The sequence below is a fragment of the Empidonax traillii genome, unplaced genomic scaffold (assembly GCF_003031625.1).
Source record: "Empidonax traillii isolate 1590-97213 ecotype Southwest subspecies unplaced genomic scaffold, ASM303162v1 scaffold3:size4013460, whole genome shotgun sequence".
NCBI classification, from domain to species: domain Eukaryota; kingdom Metazoa; phylum Chordata; class Aves; order Passeriformes; family Tyrannidae; genus Empidonax; species Empidonax traillii.
In genome coordinates this window covers 1005078-1023233 of record NW_020955196.1, presented here as the reverse complement: position 1 = coordinate 1023233, position 18156 = coordinate 1005078, and positions in this window count along the sequence as shown.

Sequence of the window (18156 nt, the reverse complement as noted above, 5' to 3'; positions counted from 1 at the left end):
TATATTCTTGAATATAAACCCTGGTTTTATATATTCTCATAATTCTTAGTAATTTTTACAATTTTGTTAAGGTCTTGAGATAACAGAAAATAGTTACTGGAAAGGAACACAAGAATATGTATACTGTCATCTTGCATTCAGAGTACACAAGAGTCAAGGGAAGGATATATAGTCAGCTCAAGTTAAGTTCACATACGTACTTTAAACACAGAAGAGTTACATGAAGTAGATTAGATAGGAATTTATTTGTGATTTCATTATAAAAATTACTTTGTCTCTTCCTTTAGTAGCAACACTTATTCTGCACTTAAGTTAAAGTTCTACAAATTCACTGGCTAGGCATAAAAATGGAATATTACTGTTTTTTATGATTATCTTTCATGATGTGGTGACTAACTTGCAGATGACAAGGTTCTCAGAGAGAACTTGTCTGTCAGTGCAGTATCATTTGGTACATTAATTTTCATCTCAAGCCTTTGCTATTTCTCCTTACAGGTTAAAATTTAAAATTTAAACTTTTAAGTAAAACAAAGAGAGAGGGAAGTAGAGAGGGCTTTTGATAGTCTGGGAAAAGACAAATGAAAACAGAAAGCATGAACAAACCCTTTTAAAAGTTTGTTTGATGTTTTACTAATTATGCTAGGATCTTCTGATCAGAGTTCTTCCCGCTGAATTCATTATTACTTATATTTTAATAGCACAGAAGAAATGGATGCTATAGCTTGGGTTCAGTGTGTTTACAGGTCTTTGTGTAGAAAAAATATTGATGTCAAGAATGTGAAATTTGGCCCATCATTTTTATGATGAATTCGAGGTATGTTTTATTTTAGGAATGAAAGTGGTAAGCTCAAATGTTCAACTGTGCAGTCTGTGCATACAGTGATGAACTACTGAACTTTTTTCTGTTCTATTTTTGTCCTAAGCAGATCAGTACATTCCTATTTATTTCTATTTTAGAAGTTTCAAGTTAATTTAAATAATTTTCTTTGGATGATGACCCATTTGGTTGGCTTGCTTGCAAACCAGAAATGGAAAATTGCATTTACTTTTAATAGCCAGTACAGTTCTTTGTCCTTGATTTTCAGCAATATTTGTGAATCAGTCATGCAGCATCTTCTGTATGGTTACTGATATGCTGCATCTGCAAAACTCCTTGAGGTAAATATATATGGAGACGGAGCTCAAAAGACCAAAGGATGAGGGAAGAGAGAAGAGAGGTGAGAAATGAATATTGGTCAAAGTGAAACTCTACATTAAGAAATAATTCTCCAACAGCAGGACAAAATAAATCTAAGATCCGGTGTTTTGGGTTAAATACTGGGAATAATACACCAGAAACATAAATGGGGCTTTGGGTGGTAGGGGTACAGTTGTGTGCATGCTTAATACTTTATGCCTTGAAGTGAATCTGCCAAATAGGATGATCTGGAACAGTCTGTTCCAGAGCTACCTGAAAGCAGACACTGCCCACAAAAAACCCTTTGGTGTACAGTTTCTCTGTTGCAGGCTCATAAAACCTGTCCTTACACCTTTCACAGGAGACTTCTCCAGACATTTTTATTCTCCTAAAGAACCATGAGAAGAGGTAGTTCCCTTACTGTGTTTGGGGGTAGTAGCTTTTCCTGCCATTGGTGATGGTGTAATAGGCGCCATGGAACAACCTCTTCCACTGGCCTGCATTATGGGCAGTGGGGCTGGGTGGGTGGAGGGGGGCTCTGCCTTTCCTGCCCAATGAGGGAACATGCAGTGGACAGTCCTGCTCAGACATAGAAAGGGCAGTGGGCAGTGGTGCCTAGCACCACTGTTCTGGTTTGTGGCCTAGGGCCCATTTACATCTTGCTCTTTCATTTCAGGCATATAAGGAATTTTTTAAATATAATCCTTTTAATGTATTATGTAAAGTCAATGCATTTGGAGGTTTCAGTGGTCTCAGTATTGGATGTTTGGCTTGTAAACGTTCTGAAAGGTGGAAGAACAAATATGATCTCTTATGCAAATAATACAGTTCAATACAACCCTGGATGCAATATCAAAGTCAAATGTCTTTAAAATGGCGTTCAGCCATATCAAGTATACCATTACTTCACTGCTATTCTGACTGCAGCATAGTGTTGCTGCTCATTGAAATTCTACTCTTTTGGTCACTGTCTTCTAAAAACAAGCAGCTCTCAAAAATCAATTAGCAGAAGTAGAATTTGTTAAAATCACCTGAGCAAGGAAAGTCAAAGGCAGGAGAAAACAAATACAAATGCTAATCTACAAAATGCTGCTATGTCAAACATGTGTCTGTTAAAAATATTATAGGGACTATATGCTTTGTGGAAACCAAGTACAGACAAGGGAATAAGGTCTATTTCCTATCCTAAAACATTTTAGATAGTGACAAGAAAATTACTTAAAAAAATCGATGCTGTTCACTAATGTTCCATTTCATTTAAACCTTAGGATCTTAAATAAGACATGGGATATTTGATTAGTATAAATATATATTTTGTAGGCTTCCTGAGTAATCAGTATAATAATTATGTGTTTACTAAATTTTGCACTGTGATTCAATTCAACTGCATATATACAATACAATATTTCATGAAGGTTCTAAACAAATTACTGAAAATTACTCTTTAAGTTATATTTACAGAGTGCCTAAACTTTGTGAGACAGAATTTTTGATATTCTGCATTTCTGCTTTAGTCATTGCTTGTCTTTCAACTTACTAGGGAATGACTTGTGGGACTAGTTCTGAGTCCTGCTGAGAGCCAGAGGAACTAAATATCACCACTACTGTTGCATATTATGCAGCTACCATGCCCAGGTTACAAATATTAAGAAACTACAGTGAGGAATAATACTGTGTTATAAATTCAAACCAAGTAATGTTGAAGTTATGATTGGCTTAATCATCCAGGACTTGTTAAAACCAGGAAACAGGCTGATGAAGTATATCAAATCACTATGATATTCAGGGTATTAATTCCTGGCTATGTAACTGTGCAGTTCTATTAGAGCTCACATACAGATGTTATGTCTGGCCAATCATTTTCCATTTTCATTTGCTGAAAAATTCATTAGACCTATTGACTCTCACAGCTGCCTCCAGCTCATCAGAGTGCTAATTCTACTACTCCTAAAATTTTAAGGCATTACAGCAAAATAAGGTGTTTCTGTACCCTTTTCTCGTGATCGGCTGACCCTTCTTTTTCTCTTCAAGACCTTATTTTTTCATCATTCTTTAAATTTTGAATGACTCTTCTCTTTTTTTGTGGTTTTCTATGGTTTTCTGTGTTAGTACCACTAACACAAAGATTTTCCAGAGGATTCGTTTGAGTGAATGTCAAGGACATTTCTTTTAAGAGTATTTAAGTTGTTGCAGATCTAACTTATCTATAATTTTAATCTGAGATATTGTTGGGGGGTTTTGTTGGTTTGGTTTGGTTTTTTGTTCTGCTCACTTTTGGCTTTTTATAGTTTGTTATTGGTTTTTGCTTTTTTTATGTTTGATTTAGCTTGATTTTTTAATTCCCAAAAATGGTGAAGAAGTCTGTATGGTTACAATATACCCATCAAGAAGACCAGAAGAAAGAGGACTGTCCAGTACTCTCATGATTAGTGCTTATCAGTACTCTTCAACCTGAAGATCGCTGAAATATTTTCCATGAACTACAAATTCTTCATTTAGTGAATTCAAGTTTGTGAATAATCATTTTATTTTTATGACTTTCTTCTACCCTCCAAATATAGTCCTAGTGACTTCCTCTTCCTGACTGTAGTGTCAGAGATGAGTGTATTGGCAGCCTCTCCTTGCTACTGGATGCTCAGCTCCCTGGGAAGAGAGATAGCTCTGATGGGATGACTGTGCAGCTGTGGGAAGTGTTGCCCAGGGATCTCACCTTTTCTTCTCTCAGGATTTGCTATTGAGCAGAGGTCTTGCTCTTGGTCTCTCCCTGAGCTACATTACAGGTATGCTGTGTCCAATCCCATACTGCCCTGACTCTGTCTGCCTGACTTGGCTTCCTGGGACCTGATTCATCACCAGGGCTGGTGTGGCAGACACAGGTCCCCCAGTCAGCCCTGCCACTGTTCCTGCCCCACACTGATATCCTCATTCACATGTGGTGGACCTGGGCTCTTCTCAGGGAATCACTGCCTCTGCCACCCTTATGATGTTGACCCTGTTTCACTTTCCCTTGAAGAACAGCCTTCCCTTGACAAGCAGCCTGCTCTTACTGCTTCCTGGCATGTGTGCAGAGATCTGCCAATGAGAGCAATTTAGTCTAAAGCAGTGAACATTGTCTAAGAGAAGTGCAAGTGCTTATTAAAGCATTATAACCAAGCATGCAATCTGGAAAAAAAAAAAAAGGCAAAAGTATGAGATATTTTTTATTATTTTTCTGACAGTTCTCTGTTAGCATTTGGCAAGTAAAGCCAGTGTATCTTGAAATATTTTGGTTGGATTGCTTATGTTTTTCATCATAGGAGGATCTTTTCACCTCTGGAAAGAAAATTTGGTGACCCAGCAGTTATATAAAAAAATAGAGTGATTTTTTTTCTTTAATTTATTTCTTTTTCCATTATTATGTTTTTCCTCAGCCAAAGCTTCTACAAAGTAAAGAGGAACCATTATTCATGGAATATGCAAACTGAAATGTCATCCTTCATTTGAATTTAGTCTTTGACATTTCCGATGAAAGAGACTGCACTTGGATATCAATATATGTTGGCAGAGGTCTGCAGTAATTAATATGTACAAGAGAAGCTGCTAACAAAACAAAAATGAAATAGCTTGCAAATATTAAACTCAAAAAGCTCTTTGATATAACTATTGGTGACAACACCTGCTTATAGACAGGAAAATCGCATAAACACCACTGAAGGAAAGAGTGGGACTAGATTTGTCATAAATTCCTAATTCAGATGATCCTTAAAATATAAGGAAACTTGAATTCTGCCCACACTAAATTTTGAGTATGCTAATAAAAATCGGTGCCTACAGATATCAAGACTGAAGGTAAAGGAAACTTAGGGTTTTTTTCTAAGGTTCTGATAATTGGTTGTATTTAAGAGCTTCTACTGAAAGTTTGTTGATATGGCACAGGCTACAAGCCCAACAAGTGAATGCAACATCAGGCTATCAGACAGCTGAGGTACCAAGAAGGGCAGTCATCTCCATTATAAGATACTCCAGCATGGCACTTTGCTAGGTAAAATCTGTTGGAGAGGGAAGGGAGAGCTACTTGTTCATGCATACATGTGTGGTGACTACATATACTAGAAATGCTGCTTTCTAAACAACAGTGAAATGGATATCAGAGTGTTCTCCAGGTCAGCTTAGCATGGTTATCCAGGGTCTTAAAGCCTTCCCAAAGTGTTTTTGTGTTTTACCTCACATATATGCATATTCATTTGCACATCTAATGAAAATAAGGTATTTCTGTATCTGAGTATCTGAGTTTGTTAACAGATCACATGGATAAACTTTCACTTAACCACAGTGCAGTATGGTCTTCAGTGTGTCCTCCTGTACTCCTAAATGAGGGGTAAGAATCATGTGAACAAAATAAGTTATGCCTTACAGGCACCAAGTCCACTAAACTTGGAGTCTTTCCTTGATTTTGAATTTTAATAACTAATTTGCATCTACTTTAGATCTGAGAAACAAACTGAGAAACTGAGGCAAAATACCAAGATGGGCACTTGACACTGTGTTGAAAGGAGCTACATGTGGCATCTGAGGCTGATGTGGCTGAAGTGGTGAGCTTGTCTGCAGTCCACATCTTCAGTAGAGCAATAAGGAAGAATTAAACACTTCTACACAACAACTGATCCTCCTTCCCTTCCCTTTTCAGCTTAATCTATTTTGCTCCATTTTGTTGTCCCACCATACTTCTCATGTTATCTTCTTCAGCAGAGCTGTGAGATGAGATTTATTCCATTATTATGATCCACATGACATATGGAATGAGACGGTTGTTAATGAAATCACTGGGAAACACACCTAGATAAAACTGGATAAAATTAGCTATGAAGATAGACAATAGAGCTATCTGTGAGTTAAACTGATGTCAGTTTTAGATTCGGACTGTAATGATACTCATGACAACAATTGTTTGATTGAATATATAATTAATTTAGAGACAAAGTAATTTTTGGCAGCTCCTAAATGTTTTGAGAACAGATTGCTTTCTGACCTTCAAAAAGTTATACAATACTAACAAAGTTATTTAAAATCTTTAGTGTGTTCTTGTTATCAGAACTAATTTAAAATTAATTTCTAAGCCCCTTATCCATTTTGAAATCTGTAATTATTATGCATGTTTTAAGTTGATAAGGAATTTTATTTCTTTGTTTTAGGATTGTTTTGTACTTGGAAAATTTCTCCAATGTACTTCTCCTTACCAAGGGGAATAGAAATATAACTAGCACATTCATGTACAGATTAAAGTTTCACTGATCCGTTTACCAAGTCCAGTGAAAATAAAGTAAACAGCATTTAGAAGCTGAGTAGGAAAACTCTTAGGTGCCCTGACCTGTTCTGAAATTACTGACACCAATGGTGAGACTGTTAAAAATATTCAGAAGGTTGCAATCTATTCTAGGTATGGTTGCAAAGAGGAAATAAGAGTACTGATGACCTCCTTAAAGAGAAGTGTGGATATTTATGCTTTTAGAACTCCTCACAGCTCAACAAAAAAAGGGCACATTCAATCCTGAACTCCAGCACATGATTTCATTAACTAGCATCCCTCCCATGGCAGGGGGATTGGAATAGATCTTTAAAGTTCCTTCTAACCAAAACCATTCTATGATTTATTATGTCTATAACCATTTGTCTTACAGCTGAACTTTTTTAGCTAAACTGTATGTTGCTGTTCACACAAAGGAAACAGATTTTCAGATTACACTTACCATTCTATAGGGTCATCTTGACATAGTGAAAGTCTGTTTATTATTATTCTGTCTTGTGATATTTCCTTTCTACTGAAATCAGGTTTAATCACTCTGATTAAAGACAAAATTGCATCAAATGACTTAAGCTCTCTATGTCTATTCAAACTCCATAATAACAGTCTATGGTGCAGGAGTATAGCCACGAGGATATATTCTTGAGTGTCCTTCTTCTAGGGAAATAACTGCTCAGGAGCATAGGATTAATATTTTCTGTAGAAACACATTTTGTATGCTTCATAAAAACACCTGCTACATTTACAGTTGTAGTTCCCTTTTGAAAAATTCTCTCCTTTTCCTCCTTTTTTGGGGAATATGAACCCCATGTTTATTTTTTTTACTAGTGCTGGATCAGCTAATATAAGATTGTGCATAGTAAGTAATATAATGAGAAATGCAGGATGGATCACTGAAGAATTGGTGTATTTTTTAACACAAAACAATTTGAAAATTATTTTAATTTTTAGGTTACAGATATTTGAAAATACAAACGAGAATCTTAAGCAAAGAAATTGTAAATGAGTCAGAACTGAAGTGTTTCTGCTTAGTCTGAGCCTCCAGCATAAACTAGAGACCTCTAATATGGATTATAAGGAAGTGTATTATTATTCTCCTGGTAGATATTTGGTTGGTCAGAAGGAGTAGTATCTGTCCGCCCCAAATTTATCATGGAGCCCCAATGGAATGTCCTAAATTCTCTGAACAGTACAGAAAAATTAAAGCTCAGTTGATGGTAGGGGGGTTGGAACTAGGTGATCTTTAAGGTCCTTTCTAACTCAAACCATTTTATAATTCTTTGTATGTAAGCACATAAACTTAATGCTTTAGACTCATGGCATGCTTAGAACCTATGCTGGACCGGCAGTAAGTATTTTACTCAAAGTATGAAAATTCCTATTAAGAGGTTCTAGGAATTCAGTGAAACCTAAGTCATTACTCTGGGGGTCAACAAAGGCAGGTTGGAAAGTGGTGGTGGAGGAATTATGACTGCTCTTAGGTAAAATGGCTGGTACAATCTGAAAATTTTTCTTGGTTGTTGCTGTTGAAGTATTCAACTGTTTTTGTTGGGGATCATTTCTGTTTTATGTAACTGCAGCCGTATAGAAGTATTTCACCGATTGAAACTCATAATCTGTGTTTCCTGTTCTCCTACTGAAAAGAAAATAAAGAAAATGGTGTAGGGTAAAGGTATTTGTTTTAGGTTTCCTTTCTCAGTTATAAGGTATGACAAAGGTTTCTATCAAGTGATAAACATCATCTGACATTCAGAAATACTTTTCTTGCAATGCTGTCATTGGTTCAAGGGCTGTGCAACTTTCAATCTGGCATCAGAGAACATAGTGGCTACTTACTTTTTCAGTAAAAAGTTGTCATGATCTCCTAAAGTTAATTTGTCTTCTGAGAAAAATTTGCCCACAGTGCTGTTTCTCCAAGAAAGCAACTTAGGGTCTTCAGTTCAGCTGCCAGAGGTCTTCTTTTGCATCAGTTATCAATCCTCAGCTAGGAGAAGAAAACACATAAGGATATGATACCCAGAGAGATGAAGGTAGAAGGTGGTCAGGGGAATGTGATGGAGTGATGTTGATGACAGGGCCTTTTCCTGCTTTTCTTGCTTAAACCCTGGCAGCAGGGTGTTTGTTACATGAATGTGAAAATATCCTGCCTGCATGGTAGCTTTCTTGGCACAGTGTCTTGCGGTAGCAGTGCCTCAGCAGGGAGGATGTCTGGGCTTTAAAACAGATGGGTTTTCTGGCCTGTTCTTTCTACCAGTCCAGTGCTGTTGGGATTGAGCTGGGAGTCTGTGTGGCAGTCAGGAAATTTCAGGCTTCTATTCTTTCCCACCTCTTGACACATTGTTATTGTGCCTGTCAGTTTTTATCAGATTAGGTTTTCTGTCACTGTCTTTCTTATACTTTGTGTTTCCTTCAAACAAAACTGAGCGGTAAGGGTCTGACTGCAAATGCTCTCCCTTTGCTTTTGCTGCCCTCTTAGCTGCAGCGCAAAAGGATAACATCTAGGGAAGTCTATGGCAAGGAACACTCAGATTAGGTGGTGAGAAAGCTTTTCTGCTGATAAAATAAAGGAACACTAGATAGATTGCTAAGATTGGCCAGAATATCTATTTTTTTTGGGAAGCTATGAGAACATATAAATAAGAGCCTGTAGAGACAAATTAATAGCCTTGTACCTGAGGAGGTCACTCTGTCCTGGCCCATGCTTTTTTTTGATAAGGCCCAGCTGAAGGTAGCAGACAGAAAGATTGGGAATGTAGCTCCTTTTCACAAAGTACTGGCCAAAATCAGAATGGATAAATGATAGCTACGTTTGATATTAGTCAAGGGCAATGAAGCCATATGCTCACACTTTATATCTTCTGTTAAACACATAAAAATTCTGCACTTCACACGTAATTTTGAACTTCATAGAATCATAGGATGGTTTGAGTTGGGAGGAACTTTAACTATCATCTAGTTCCAATCCTACTGCTGTGGGCAAGGACACTTACTACAGTGTTCTCTCCAATGCAGATAAGGCACATGTCAGGGGTACTAAAGATTTCCTATCTGAACCACCTTGCAAACTAAATATATACTGACACAGAGGGATAGTTTCAAAAGAGAATATCAAGAGTTACCTAATCCAGAAAATTTTGGTAGTGAAAGTATTCCTCCTCCAGGACTGTGTAGATGATAGAGCAATAGGATGAATGAATGTGAAGAAACATCAATAAGTGGTGCAACTACCCCACAATTACTTTCTCTGATTTCATGTATTCTCTTGTGCTGTGGCAGTTCTTTTCATATTTATTTTCAGTTTTCTGCTTTTCTTCCTCTCCAAAAAAAAGCACTGATACCTCAGAAAAAAATGATGGGAAATATTTTAAGTTCACCATGGACAGGAGGCAGCGCTTCCATTCATCTGCTGCCACAGTTTACAGTCTGTATATAGAGTTTTTTTCATTTCTGTCTCTACTTCCATATTGCCTGTCTTTTTTTTTTTTTTTAATTGCCAAATTTGAGACATTTCAACTTTATATACATACAGTGGGTAAAAGTATTGCAATGCCTTTGGCTTTGCTACATTACTATGTGTTTGTGAGTACTGGTTTTAAACAGAATTTATTAGCTGTTGCCTTTTCTTTTTTCTCTGAAAATACCACAAGATACCAAATCCAACTAAAACCAAGAAGAAGGTAACAGAATAAACAGCTGAGAGTGGTGAGTTTCAGAAAAACACCAGAATAGCATTCAAGAAACAGCAGGACATAAATAGGGTTACTCTTAAAACTGCCATCCTGGACTAGATGAAGAATTTGTGAAATCTAGTACTGGTTTTGAGCAGCTACTATCAGTTTTTTAGGGAAAATTGCTGGGTATTACTCAATAGATGGTTACTGGAATAACCACTTGCCTTGAAAAATAGGGGTTTGCATCTACCTCTTTTTTTTTTTTTTTTTTCCTCCCCTCACATTAAGCCTACGGATGTTCTCATTAGTTACATAACAAAGTCTGTCTAAGTCTCATGAAGTGCAGGGGGTTTTGTTTGCTTTCCTCTTTTTTTTTCTTTGTTTGGATGTTTCTGTCATGTGTCCTGTTGTCCCAAATGTCTCCCAAGTTGTAAGAAGATGTTTATTTTTATCTGGTTTGCAATAGACTTGACTTTGTCTTATCTCAGTCTTTCACTGCTTTTACATGTATTCTTATTCCTTTCTTGATTTAAAGAGTTCCAATTTATTCCAAGCTATCCTCACATATGTCTTTGCCCTCAGTCAGGTGAAGTCAGTTGTGCCTTCTGATACCTGGCTTATCTGTGCTTTCTTCTCTTACTTTTAGGAGAAGTGTTGCTGGATTTAGATAGTTACATTACATTGCTTCTTATCCGACTTTACAGGATTATATTAATTATATTTTCAGAATTTTACCTTTCTTTTGTTTATCTGAATGGAATTTTTTGCTTAATTTAATTTCTTTTCATCACTGAACAGTGATGTTTTCATTCATTTGTCAATAAACCTCCACTGTTTTCCCTTATAGGTTAATATAAAACACAGTAATATATAGTGAATTTTATATGTCCTGTCTTATTTTCATCTAAAATAAATTTATTTCTGCATTGTTTTAATCTGCCTTCTGGGATTTATTACACTCATAAGTATTTTCTTGAAGCGTTTTTTCATATTAGATAAGAATTTTAATGAGCAATTTTGTCCTGTCTCTGGCTATGTCTTATGGCTTCATTCTGTCATTCCCAGAGATTGTCCCACTAAGGCTAGCAGAACTCAAGAAACATTTCTTGTCAAAAAACATGCTATCACCTCCAGAATACCCCAGCAGCAATCTGGCCAGGTCAGAGCATGCCCATGACTCCTGTTGCATGTCCTTCTGCTTTCCTGTGTTTTCCCTAACACTGGGGCACATCCACACCCTGTGACTCCATATAATGCCTGGTACTTAGGACTTCCAGTACCTAACAGTGCCCACAGTAGATGTGCCACAGGAGCATTTCCTGATTAATTTTGATGTTAGCAGACAGCAATAATATTCCAGGGGGCTGTAGGTAAAACAATAGGAACTTCTCCAGGCCAGAAATCCCTTGCGTTGCCCCATACCTTTTTTTCAATCTGACAAGGACTGGGTACTCCTCAGCAAGGTGCTGTTGCTCCCAGGTTATAGCTACTGCTGATCCTCTCTGCTCTCCACTGTTTGGATTAATGATGGAGAGACCACAGGAGTTGGTGAGGTTCTCTAGGTGAGATCTGGGTCTTGCTCGTCACATGAGATCTAATATTTTTCTAATCTTACCAAATTCTAGCTTCTCATGCCAACATGCTGTTCACTTCTGAGGCAGTGCAGTCTTGACTCCTGCAGCAGGAATGACTGTGAGAACAGGATGCAGTTGTGGTCCAGGTCCCACTCCTCTTCACTGGAACAGGGATTGGTGGCTAGAGTCAGATGCTTATCAAAATACCCATTACCGAAAGAAAATTGGCTTAGTCAACATGTGTTTCTAGCTAATGAGATATCTTTTCCCTTTTTAATGTAAAGTTGATTTATTTTTCCCAATTAATGCACAGCAGTTTGGATTAAAAACAGGCTACTCAGGCAGTACTCTTCCTGCCAAGTATTTAAAATCCTAATTAGTGAGGCCTCTTAGGACTTGGTTCTTTTTTACCTGCACTGCCATTATTTAGTTAAATTCTGTAATGTGGTCAAGAATAGCCTGGGCTCTGCTCAGTCCTTACAAGAACACTTTGTTCGGGAACCAGGGTATGTTTCCCCATATCCTTAGACACTGATTCCTCTTTTTGGACTTCATGTAGTCCTTTAATATTATCCAGTCTGATTCAGCACTTGCCTGTGATCTATGGATCTTCCAGCTTATCCACCACAAAAGTGAGAATTGTCTATATGCATTTCACATGTTTTTATCCAAGCTGTACCTCTATGTATATTCTCACGTCATGCAGAGACGACCATGGTGTTTTGCACAGTTCATCTTTCACTTGTGTAATGTGCCCTTTTTTAAGAGATGCTGGCTTGGGAGTGGGGAAGGAAAAGCATTTTGAATGAGATCTCAAATGAACTGAGTCCAACACAGTATGGTGATGATTTGGGCTATGCAGTAGGAGGTTTTGTCATATTTTCAGGGAGCATCTGGGAATGCAGGTTATGCAAACTACTGGTTTGGAGGGTACTGGGAGTCGGTGGAAGGATGGAGTGCCTTCCTGGGTGTCATTTCTGAGGGACTGACAGGGTTCACTGAAAGGTAATCTAGTAGTTTGACGCTGTGGACAAACAGGGTCTTTGTCAAGCGGAAGGACAAATTAGTTAGTTCTGAGGGTGTTGGTATAACAAGACCTTGAGCCTCTAGCCATAATCTAATCACTACCATGGTATATCATGTGTAAACAAATAAATAAACTAGAATTCCCTCACAAATCTAAATCAATATTCCCTTTTTAGGCAGTATATGAGCTGCTGTAAGGGTGGTTGGCAATTCCCTACAGAATTATTTTGTCAGCAAACGAAACTTAACTACATAAATATATGGAAAAAACTACTTTGATTTTCAACACAGTCAATCATTTACTTCTATCATTACTATTTACGCACTTTTTCAGCTTCTTTCAATGATAAACTTAATTGATTGGCCAGAATTAAAAGGTATAGATACTGATGGCTTCGTAGAAACATGAGGCATGTTATATACTCTTTATTTACTCTTTGGAGGGGAAAAACCCAAACCCCCACAAAAAACTCAAGAAACCAAAACCCTTAAAAAACCTGCCCAACCAAACCAAACCAAACAAAAAAGAAGTCTACAACCATTCCTCTCCCCCCCTCCAAACAAAAACACCAAAAAACAAACCTTTTGAAGATGTTGAAGTTTATTTTACAGCAATCTGTCAAAGCTTATAAGTCCCATCTTTTAATTTCAGCTTTATTCATTCAGAACACATTTGCGGCTGAACATTAAAAGGAAAGAGGTGGGTTAAGAAGAAAGCATAATGGGTTAACTCAAAGAATATTTTGCTACAGCCCTACATCACCTCTGAAACTGTAGCCTCTGCAACAGGAGAAAAAACATAATTTTCTCATTCTAGTTTATTTATTCAGTCCATGAAAATTTCTACTAGCTCTTTAATTTAAAAATGCAGTATCTGAGAACAACCAGTTTAATTCTTTGTAAGTGTTATTTTGCTGTTAATGAGTTTCAATACAAAACATATTTTGATAAAGTTTCTTTCTCCCTTACATATCTGGCACACTTGGGATTGCTTTGTTTAGCTAACTTTCATTTAAATATAGGTCTCTGCAGTTTTAAATAACTTACAGTTTCTATCTGCATTTAGTTTCATAGAACCAATAAATAAAACAGTTCCTTTGACACTAATGTTATCACCAGGATATTCTTGACTTAAGTAAAGTAAAGAAAACTATTTGGTAAGACAAGGCTGACAATCAAAATGCAGGATATGAGTTAATAATAAAGCAACTTATTTAGAAGTAAACTAAAAGGTGCAAATAAGGCCAAAGACAAAAGGAAAGCAATAAAGGTGAAAAGGAAGCACTTAAGGAAAATTCAGGGCGAGGTAGAAATAAGTTAGAATGTAGCCTAAGTGAGATGAAAAAATACCACAGCATAGTAACCAAGAATGACACAAAAAACAGATTAGCTGGTCTAAAGTCTGGTTAAGAACAGTTAATATTAGCAAAGCTTGAGTTCAGCCATAGAAGAGAAAATTTACATGTAGAAATTTCTACAATTTGCTAATAAAGTGTTTCACAAACAGCTTTTCAAAAACTACACTTATAGAACAGAAAAGTATCAGAAAAAAATCAAGGCAAAGAAAGAGGAAGGATCAGGTTTTGAGCCATGCTATTGCTAGCTCACTCTTTCCAGCAGGTTCCTTACCAAAAGCGCTGGTATTTAACACACTGACAGCTGTGGTGTTCCCCTTTTCTTTGCCCAGATGCTGCAGCTGGTGAAACCAGAGGGAAGCAGAGCAGCAGCTGCCTCATGGAGCCCATGGAGTGCCAGGGAGGGTAGGTGGTGTGGAGGCCCACAGGAAAGTCAAAGCAGGCAAGGAGCAGAGCAACATGGGGTCAGGAGAGATGATCTCTCCCTGGTACCTACCAGGAAGGTGTGGAATCTGTCCGTTGTACCTTGCTGAGTAGAAAGTGCAAAACCATAGTTTATTAGCTTGGTGTCCTCTGTTTATGGTCCTACACGTGTGTGTAGTTAAACACAGATGATGATGATATTTTTTCTTTTTTTCAGGATTTAATATGCTTTCATATGTTTAATAGCTATGGTAACTCAAATGAAGAAATGGTCCATTATTTAATCACATAGCTATATTATCTATCACCAGTAAAATAATGACTACCCACAAAAACTGAAATCCTGCAGTATTTCTTTGTTTCTTCTCACTAAAGGAAACTGAAGGTCACTACCCATGGAAGATCTATTCTTTTCTTTCACTGCTTATGTAACCAAGAATTAGTTACCTAATAGGTTTCATGAGAACAGTGACATAACACTTAATCTTTTATGGAAGACTAACTACAAAAATACTGGTTGATCAACTTAACTCTGATCCTTGGAAAAATCTGACAAAAAAGTTAATTCAATTTGTTAAAACTTGTAAACCTTGTGATAAACAAATTCCATCAGCCAATTTAAAAAATCAGCAACAGAATAAGGCCAGAGGGAATATTTTTAAGATCTGACAGTTTAATATTATTTTCTTCTTTTTCAAAGCATCTGGCTTACTGAGAGAGAAGGTGAAGTAAGATGTGATTTGTACTGCCTTCATACTGAGTCTAAGAGTATTCTGCAAGGCACTATTTACAATAACGTAATGAAACTTTTCCTAAATATGGTGAGTTCAAAAACAGTTATTCTCTGAGTGACTGTCATGTGTTAGTGTCAAACTGAAAAGGTTTGAGATGCTTTTGCTGATCTCTCACAGACCTCGTTTAAACAGATATTGCCATTAGAGATTTCAATCACTTATCAGAAAACACTTTAAAGGCAGTCAAGTGAGCATAAAGGTAAACACTCCTTTGTGGTACTTCACTGCTGGGGTTACAGGGATTTGGGGGAAATAACAGTGGTGCTTTTTTGGGGGCTACACAAGCTCAGCTGTAGGATGTGCTTCTTTTTAAAGAAAGGAAAACACTGCAGAGAGTTACAAGGAGAACAGCAGTGAGAATATGTTTGGGTAGTGCTGTCTAAAGCACAAAAACCATTGTGCAGGGAACAGTGATGATTCTCTAAGTCTTCTGCAGGGAAGGACAATAAGAAACAAACACATTCTGCAAGAAATGAATGGTATTTTATAGAAGGAGACATTTTCTAACTGTGGGTGTTTTTGACTTGATGTAGTTGGGCAGGTCAGACAATATGCTTTCTGAAGCAGTCTGATAGCGTGGATTTTGCAGAGAAAACCAGGTAATTTTTCAAGCTGTTTGTTCCTTTCTCTGCCCATTTCTCAGTCTCCTTATGAAATTCCCATTAGTACAATAGTTATTCCTGTAAGCCTACCACTTCTTTCAATTCCTTTTCAATTCTACTTTGCTTTCTGTGCATCACTCACCATATAAAAAGAATTAGAAGAATGGCACTTCATAACTATTTAAAAAATAAGTTCTTTTGCCTAGAAAACAATTGTGAAGTCAAAAGCACTTAAAGGAAATGCAGTGCATTATTTGACAATGTAATTTCAAGGGAACATTGCATGTATTGCATTCTATATAAAATAATTTGGGATTCTTCTTTAGGTAGCTTGTTTACCATATTGCTTATGTGGGTGCCCTGGTTTCAGCTGGGATAGAGTTAATTTACTGCCTGGTAACTAGAGCAGCACTGTGTTTGGGAGCTAGTATAACGTTGCTAACACAGTGATGTTTTGGTTGTTGCTGAGCAGTGCCTACACTAAGTCAGGGGATTTTCAGCTTCTCCTGACCTGCCAACAAGAAGCCTAGAGGTGCACAAGAAGCTGTGAGGGATCACAGACAGGACAGCTGATTCCTAATGGCCAAAGGGATATTCCATACCATATGACGTAATGCTGAACACTAAAATTATGAGGAGAATCGGCCAGGAGTGGCAACTCACTGCTCAGGAACAGACATTGTTAGGAAGGAAGAAAGCAATTATATTGCACATCACTGTTTTGTTTTATTTTTTTATCTTCATTATTATTTTTCCTTTCTTTTTCTGTCCTGCTAAACTTCATCTCAATCCATGAGTTTTACCTTTTTCTTTTTCCAGTTCTCCCCCTGTGAGCAGACATCTGTGTGGTGCTTAGCTCCCTGTAAGGTTAAACCACAACTTTGACTAATGCTTTTATATCATACTCCCTTCAGCTCTTGGAAGTTCTGGACTAAATACCAAGCTATTATTTGTCAATCTTTGTACCTGAAGAACTACCTATTCCTGATGTCTTTTCCAAAGTATTTTTACATTGTAATATGTAATGCTTTAAGCTACATTGTAAAATTTAAACCACATTATTCATTCCTTATTTGCACTTGCAGATTCTGTGATCAACCGTGATGCCCATCTCCCCTCAAAATTACATCAAGTTTAACAGTGGCAGGCCACCATCCAGCTTGATGACAAAGATGTGTGCTGAGACATGAAACTGAACACCTTCTGAATGTTCAATACCCTTTGAAAGGGCAGTAGTAGAAAGCAATTAAGAAAAAAGCAAAGCTACATGAAAAGTTAGAGAAAACTGATCTTAAAACATTAGTAATTGTTTCTCATGCTGGAAAAAATTTATTCACAGAGATGAAGAGTTCGAAAAGTTTACAGAAAATTACCTGGAGTCAAAGAGAAATGTACCTATGAATTACTGTAGGAAATAAAACCTATGATTATTGAAAATTAAAAAAAAGGTCTGTGAGACTTTTTGAAATAGAATCATAGAATCATAGAATAGATTGGGTTGGAAAAGACCTCCAAGATCATCAAGTCCAACCCCTGATCCAACTCCAATTACTATAGCATGGCACTAAGGGCCACATCCAATCTCTTTTTAAAAACCTCCAGGGATGGTGAATCCACCACCTCTCTGGGTAGGCCATTCCAATACCTGATTACCCTCTCTGTAAAGAATTTCTTCCTAACATCTAACCTAAACCTCCCCTGGCAGAGCTTGAGCCCATGTCCCCTTGTCCTATTGTTGGTTGCCTGGGAGAAGAGACCAACCCCCACCTGGCTATAACCTCCTTTCAGGGAGTTGTAGAGAGTGATGAGGTCACCTCTAAGCCTTCTCTTCTCCAGACTAAACAACCCCAGCTCCCTCAGCCTCTCCTCATAGGACTTGTGCTCAAGTCCCTTCACCAGCCTCGTTGCTCTTCTCTGGACCCGCTCCAGCACCTCAATGTCCTTCCTGAACTGAGGGGCCCAGAACTGAACAAATACTCAAGGTGTGGCCTCACCAGTGCTGAGTACAGGGGAAGGATCACTGCCCTGCTCCTGCTGGCCACACTGTTCCTGACCCAGGCCAGGATGCCATTGGCCTTCTTGGCCACCTGGGCACACTGCTGGCTCATGTTCAGCCTCCTGTCAATCAGCACCCCCAGGTCCCTTTCTGCCTGGCTGCTCTCCAGCCACTCTGTGCCCAGCCTGTAGCGCTGCAGGGGGTTGTTGTGGCCAAAGTGCAGGACCCGGCACTTGGCCTTGTTGAACTTCATCCCA